General features: G+C 37.6%; 1 pseudogene; it reads left to right on the forward strand.

The window, feature by feature from the left end:
• The first annotated feature begins 1,094 nt into the window (after positions 1–1,094).
• Positions 1,095–5,096, forward strand: LOC143018383 (protein FAM200A-like; annotated as a pseudogene).
• The last annotated feature ends 2,926 nt before the right edge of the window (positions 5,097–8,022 follow it).

An 8,022-nucleotide genomic window follows, 5' to 3' on the forward strand; every position in this document is an offset into this window, starting at 1 on the left:
ACTTTCATTCAAATGCAGAGGCAACACACCATCACGGGCTGGCGTCATGTTGTTTGTGTTCAGTAAAGCCCAGGCGACCAAACGTTAAAGTACCCTACCTTATCATATAAACCTATATCTTAAATGAGAACGGCTTTAGATTGTGAGATATGATACGCAATAAACTACAATTCATGACCCCAATAGTGCCCACGTTATTTCTTAATTAGAGCTTCAAATCTGATGTTGATTTTTAACTGAAATAAATTTTTGTTACCCTTCACCTTCGCTCAGATTATTTTCTACTTGAAAGCTATTTCAATTCTCTTGACACTGAAGTTAAATTCAGCTGTGCAACTTCTGTAAAGTTATGCACTGTGGACATAGGAATCTGTGGAAACTACAACATTATGAATAAGAACATGGCTAAGGAGACGGATCTTGAAGTATTAATCACAAATAAATTGAAACCAGAGAACCATAATGCAATAATTGTTTATATGTATGTTTAAATACTCATTTGATTATTTATGCATATACTTTCAAAACCTATGTAAGGCCACAACTAGAGTACACCGTTCAAGCCTGATCTCCACATCTGAGGAAGGATATTAATGCAATTGAGAGAGTACAAAGAGCTAATAAACTGGAGCCTGAAAGGCAACTATTATACGAGGAAAGGTTAAATATTTGCTTAATTCATTATCTAGTCATATTTTATTGGAAGATTCAATTTGAAGAAAGAAGGAAAAGAGGGGACCAAATTGAAACCTTTACAATTATTGATGGAATAGAACAGATAGACAAAATTTATTCCAATTGAATAGATAAGGTTGAAAGAGAAAGGGAGAGATATTCAAGAATCAATTTCAGAACAAAATCTTTAATCAAAGAGTAATAGGTTGCTGGAATGTGTTACTAGAAAATGTAGTTTACTCGACCACAGTTTAAGAATTAAGGGCAATTATGGCCAGGTAATGTAACCAAATGTGTGTAAATTAGAGGCTTGGTGAGGCTAGCAACAAAGACCAACAGGTGCATATAATGTCTCACTTATTATCAAGATGACCAGGTTTTGAAAACTGGAATACGGGACACATAAATTGGAGAGGTATATGGACAATGTGCACCGGCTATGTGAAGGACACAAAACAAGCTCGCAGCTTGTGCATTCATTTTCACTTGCTTTAAACGGGTAAGTCCATTGTATATTGGTGCTTTCGTATTGATATACCTGTGAAACGTAAAATTTTCTCAAATTTTCATGTGAAGTGTTTAAAATCTTGAAAATACGAAACAAAACGCGTCCCGGGGAGGGTCGATGCGGGACGCGGAACAAATACGGCACGATTCCGTACAATACGGGACGTCTGGTCATCCTGCTTATTACACTGATAAGTTATCATTCTATGATCACTTTTTATACATATCCATGATAATAACACTGCTAATGATGTTGCTCTCATCTCCTGATTAGTTGGAGAGCTAGGTGGATTTTAATCATAATGTTGAGTACAAAAGGTTTACGTGCATAATTTCATTAGAATTAACCTATGAATGAAAGAATGGGGAATCTTAAGTTGTACATTCCTGGCCTCTGGTCCCTAAGGGGCCCAAAAGTTGACCCAAATATCAGTTTAAAAAAAAAATCGAGTACAGCATCAGTTTCAATGCGGCTTAAGTTAGATCAGACCTCAAGCTAAAATTATGCAGTTTAAGACATGAAAATAGCTGGAGTTATTACTAAGAGAACCACTAATTAACGGCCAATTAACGATTTATTCACGATTTCGAGTACGGCTCAAATTATTATCGCATATCTCATTTAGATATGATTTTTCCCGGGGTTTGTAAATAAAAATGGACCCTGAGCGAGATTAGGACCCTCAAAACTGAACTTATATATAAAAAAATTAAACAACTATGAATGAAATATTACTCCAAAGAAGAAAATTTTAAGACACAAAAATGTTTGGGGTTAAGATGATTACGATTATATATTCACACTTTCGATTCATTTTAGCATTGAAGTCACCGACTACAATGACATATTCAATTTTTGCTTGATCCATTATCTAGTTACATTATCATGGGACTCACTTTGATCGCTTGAACTCTATGAAGTTGGCGCATGGACCTTAATTGTTTTTATGCGCTGAATGGCCTACCGGCTCCGGCGCTTGGCCTTCGAGCCAAAAATTTCACAAATCAATTAACCTTAATTGTTTTTAGAGTGTATCTTTAACAAAACCTAATCACAATCCAAGTTACCTTATCTCATAAACTATTGAGGCTACCTCCCTTGTAAGGGGGAAAAGCCTTTGGTATATGTATGTATGTATGTTTAAACTATTGAATTTTGGTACGTTACCAGCAAACTCTCGATTAATCAAGAATCATTCCTTCTCCTGGCCATTATAGCAGAATTAGTGGTGAATATCTTGAAATTGCATAATCTTTTAACCCCTCTTTTGGACCTCACTCAGTCCCACAAAATTTCCAATTGATATTCTCCAGTTCTTCCATCGAACTATCAAGCTTGTGGTATTCTAACAGGATTTTCATCATATTCAAGTTGATTTAGATCTGCTTGGATAATGTTTCTTCCCATTCGGTGGCACATTGCTCGTAAACACTGGAGGCAATGCTGTTGGACATTTACGTGAGGATGATCTAACAGGAACGTTCGTTATAAGTTTGGTTGTGCTTCTCATGAATCAGGAGAAGGACCATCAGCAAAAGAAGTAAGATAAGAACATGTAACATTGTAATAAAACCAACAGTCCTGTACGGATGAGACATGGACATTGACAAAACAAAGGGAGAAGAAACTGGAAATTAAAAAAAAAAAAATATCTTGAGAAGAATCCTCGGCCCAGTATACTATGAAGAAGAAGGGAGATGGAGACGAAGACATAATAGGGAAATTAGAGATCAGACTGGACAACCATATATTCAGGATGAATACGGGGAAGAAGAGCAAGCTGGGCTGGACACTGCGTCCGAATTGAGGCAAACAGAACACTGCATCTGGAAGGAAAAGTACAGGGCAGATGACCATTAGGGAGCCCAAGGTACAGATAGATGGATGGAATAGAGAAGAACGTGGAGAGGGTGGCACCAAGAGAGGACTGGAAAAAATTGGCAGAGGATAAAACCATCTGGAGAGGCAGTGAAAGCGGTGAAGGGCCGTCCGGTCTGACAATCAACAGAGTAGAATAGTAGTAGTAGTAGTTCTCATGATTATTTTTAAGAGGTTGTGGCAGTTGTTTCACCTTCTTGTCACCTAGTTTTAGATTAGATCCATATTTGGTGCCACCTTATTCAATATAGTTGGTGGACCCCTATATAAGCAGTGGCACCCCATGGGTCACTGGGGTGCCATATAGCAGAATGTAGCGGGCCATAATGGATTTTTTTTTTTTTTTTAACTTTTCAGATAGCAAAGAAAAATAAGCCTCACACAGTTGGGGAGGGATTAATCTTAACATGTGCCAAAACTATGATAAAGCTTGTTTTTGGGTGAGAAAAGTGCTCAAAATTGAATGCCATTTCTTTCTCAAATAATATCATGCAACGCCGAACTTCCTAAATGTCTGATGACATCAAAGAGCAGGTGATACGAGGAATTAAAAGATCTAGATTATTTAGCATTTAACTCGATGGGTCCACTAATGTCCAGTCCTGGTCACAACTCTTAGCTTTTGTAAGGTATATTCATGATGAAGATCTAAAGGATCTGAATCCAAGTTTTGTGAACCTCTTAAGCAATATCCAAAAGGTGAAGATGTAACACAGAAACTTACAGAATTCTTCAGAGCAGAAGATCTTGACTGGGGCACTCGCTGTGAGATATGCACAAATGGCCAGCCATGTTGGGCTTTCAATTTTTATTTAAAAAGTTATGAAAAGGCCAAATGCTATTCCTCTTTACCGCAAACTCTTGCATTAAAAACGCTACCCTCAGAATTACATAACACTCTGAATACCATTATAAAGAGAGTTAACTTAGTAAAAGGCACTTCTCTACACGCCTTTTCAAGAAAATCTGCTAAGATGTGGATTTAGCTCACGAAACCCTCCTATTTCATACAACGGTTCACTTGTCCTCAAAAAGAAATGTAGTTCAGCATGTGTTTGAGCTCAGAAAAGAACTTAGGCTTTTTCTCAAAATACAAAGCAGGCAAGATTTGCTGTCAGCATGGTCCCCAGACAGCTTCCAAATATGACTAATCTATTGTTAGCATATTTAGACACTAACACACTGAACCTGGAACCGCAAGGGAAAGAGAGTTTGATCACTGATGTTGTGGACAAAATAAAAGTTTTCAATCATAAGATGGAGACCTGGAGGAGCAAAATTGGAATGGGAAATATGGCTATGTTGGAGACAGTGTCAGAAATTGCAAAAGAGTGTGATGCTGCCATATAGAATTTGGTTAACCAACATCTTGAGGCCTTAGAAAGTGAATTTATAATGTACGTCCCAGCTACCAAAGTTCTCCTTCACTGCTGCATACCTGATAACAATGATGATGGCAAAACGGAACTGTTGACACTTCAGGAGGATTCTGGAGTCAAAATGAAATTTGAAACAGAATATCTCACGGTATTTTGGTCATCAATGACAGCTTCATACCCAAACTTATGTAATTTGGGTTTTCGCCACCTCCTACCATTTTCATAAACTTATTCACATAAAATAAAATGTCGCAACAGACTGTGTGGAATGAGGATCTAAGTGAAGAAAACATGGACCTGGCATGAACATTCAGAAGCAAACGGTCTGGGAGGACATGGATGTGGCCCTTGAAGGGCTTGTGGCAATTAATCATGACTCCCTGAGTCGTAATTATAGTATTTAGCTTCAGAATCATAAAGTTATCAGATTTGACGGATTCAAACGTAAGTCCATCTTTAATCCAGTGGAATTTGATTTTTATATATGTTGAAACAGCTTTTCGTAATAATTTCTTAAGTAAGGATTTTCTATGTGCATAATATTATTTTTCTAGTACCATTCCAGTGGAAGTATAGTTACTAAGGAGGGTAGAAATAAGAAGGATATTTCAGAAAGAATAGATATAGTGCGAATGTCGGAGTTCTCTGGCCAATAACAAAGGAAAAACATGTACCCTTAAAAGTAAAAAGGATTGTTTCCATTACTGTCTTGAAACCTACTCTAACATATGGTTCAGAGAGTTGGGTGATGGCAAACATAGACAGGAAATGAGACCACGGGGAGCCATAGTTGGAAAGACGAAGAAAGATAGAGTAAAGAATGAAGATACAAGGGAAAGCATTGGTGTCTGCTCCATGTTATGGAAAATAGATGCTGCCCAGCTAAGATGACTGGGACACTTATGTGGAAAGAATGGAAAAAGAAAGGGTTGCAAGGTGATGCTAGGAGTGGATGCCGGGCGGAAGAAGACCACGAGGAAAGACCGAAAAAGAAATGGAAAGAAACTGTTGAAGAAGCCCTCAGTAGACATTGCTTGCCCAACATCGAAACTCTAATTAGGGAGGAAGGGGTCTTCCAAGATAGAGCCTAATGGGGAAACATGCTGGTACCACTGACAGGCTTAACGCCTACTACTGGGAGCTGAAGTATGAAGTACTATTTCTGTAATTAGACAAGATTCAGCAAATGCAAAATACAAAATTTCTTTGTTGATGTTAAAAAAAAATGGGATCAACAAAATTACAAGATTTGCGGTAGTAGTTTGATATTAACCTAATGAATATAGAACTGTGGGTATTTATTGCAGTCACAGATTACGGTTGTCGTGTGTGTGTGTGAGGGAGGGGATATGGACAACAATCATACATGAAAAGTGGATAACGACCAGAAAAGGTCTGGGGGCCACTGATCTATTGGGTAGTTGTCCTTGCCGTCATTATGACGGTACCTTCTATATCTACGGAAAATTTCCCTTTTCGTCACTAGGGATATGCCCCTTAGCAGTGTGTCCTGCAACTATGTGTGTGAGTTGATCCTGGTCACGTTCGACACAGGTGAATACAAATATCTTTACATTAATCAACATAGTCCTTGTGGCTATTATTCACCAATATCAAAGTGTCACCTCTCGGATAGGAGAGTTTACCATCAGTGCATAATCCTGGCTAGGATCTATGGATGTGAACCTTGGAAATTGACGAAGGTGATGGAAACAAACCATCATGTCATATACATGTCCTATTAGTTCATATGGACTGACCTAGGTCATTCTTTCCCTTCCTCCCCCAATTTTTCGATATAATTACAATACCTCATTTGCCGAATATAATCAGATGAATTAGTTTAAGGTAAATGGTTCTTTCCATCATGCCTATGCAACGTCACGTTGCGGAGATGGAGTCATACGCGGTAGTTGGGAGGACAACAGAAAGAAGGGACAAAAGCTAAAAGTGATAGGTATTCTTGAGTGAAGTTGTCTCTAACCATAACACAAAAATACCTGAGTTCTGTAGGATTGTCACTAGTCCTTAACGTAATATGCAAGACTTATGCAGTTAAAAGAATTCAACTGACTTGAGTTTGAATTAACTTCTGCGACGAACTGGTTGAGAGGCAAGTCAAGCGTTTAAGTTACTTGCCGTCAACATCAGCTTGACAAAGAAAACGCTCACATGAGAACTAGGTAATGCATATCTGAATCCATAGTTTATATCTAACCAGTTCTTTTTATGTCACTATTCTTTTTTGTTTCATGAATTGTGTAAGAGTACTTTGCTGTAAATATCGTTTTATTAAAAACTATATTTACAGCAAAGCACTCTTACATATAAAGTGTATAATTTACAGTTTTATATTTACAGTACATTAACCGAGTAGTTCAAAATATCACTGTTAGTATAGAAATTGAACTTCATGTTTTGGTATTTACAAATAAACTACAAAACTAAAGTATATATACGGTAAGAGCATAATATACGATTAGAGAAACTAAGGAAGTAGTGCATTCTTTACATGCTTTTGATGTTTCCGAACACTTGATGAACGACCGAATCATAACACAAATTTTATGTGCGTGTTGACCACCCGTTGGTATGCCATTAAAAGATGTACATGTGTGAAGATAATCTGTTTATGGTACTTGTAAATGGAATTAAGTAAACATATAAAATAATAAATGTCTCGCCATATACCCATTTCTATTCTGTTCATCATCACAAACCTTTTTATTTTCGTCTGTTCCTCCAAGCTTACTGGATCTGCAGTCCTGAAATTACTGGATAATGAACTAGAAAAGATATATGATATTGAATCACCCTTGAAACATCGAAAATATTTTGTTGACAAGTCTCGTAAAAGTGGTCCAAAGGTCCTTTTACATTACTTCTGAGATGATCAATATATATACATTGGCCAGACGGGGAGAGACCTACGGACAAGATTAAATGAACACAAAAGGTCGATTAGATATGGCCAAATAAATTCAGCAGTGTTTCAACACGTTAACAAATTTAATCACCGGATGGACTGGGAGAAATCTGATCTCATTTATAAATCAGGGTGTGGGTTCAGAAGGAAAATGGTGGAATCAACATTAATTGATTATCTGCCCACGATGAATATTTCCAAGGGTCAATGGACCCCAGACGTCATTTCAGGACTATTCATCACCAAAAATATTGTCAACAAGCTTCCTCCCCCTCCCCCTGACCCGACCTCGGGTCAACCTCAGGTCAACTAGGGTTGGGGCAGTGATATTCTTTATTTTCTCATGTTCCCTTTCTTTTGTAAGAGGTTGCTACTTAAGATAGCCTCCTCCCTGCCACTTTGTACTACTGAAGAGGATTGCAGGTAGCAATCGAAATATATAGTTCCGCTTACGCAACTTTTTCTTTCGTCCGACTGTGGTGTTAGTTGTGATATATACACGAGTCTAATAATAACCATTAATATTCGGAGTTTGATATTAATGTACTTTTTAAGGGACCAAGAATCATTAAACTCACCCTTATCAAAGATACTCCAGATGACAAGGTAGGCTATGTTTACAACATTCCATGACCACAGTGAGATATGTGTTACAT

The sequence above is a fragment of the Oratosquilla oratoria genome, chromosome 34, assembly GCF_046742065.1.
Source record: "Oratosquilla oratoria isolate Oo_2021 chromosome 34, ASM4674206v1, whole genome shotgun sequence".
NCBI classification, from domain to species: Eukaryota; Metazoa; Arthropoda; class Malacostraca; order Stomatopoda; family Squillidae; genus Oratosquilla; species Oratosquilla oratoria.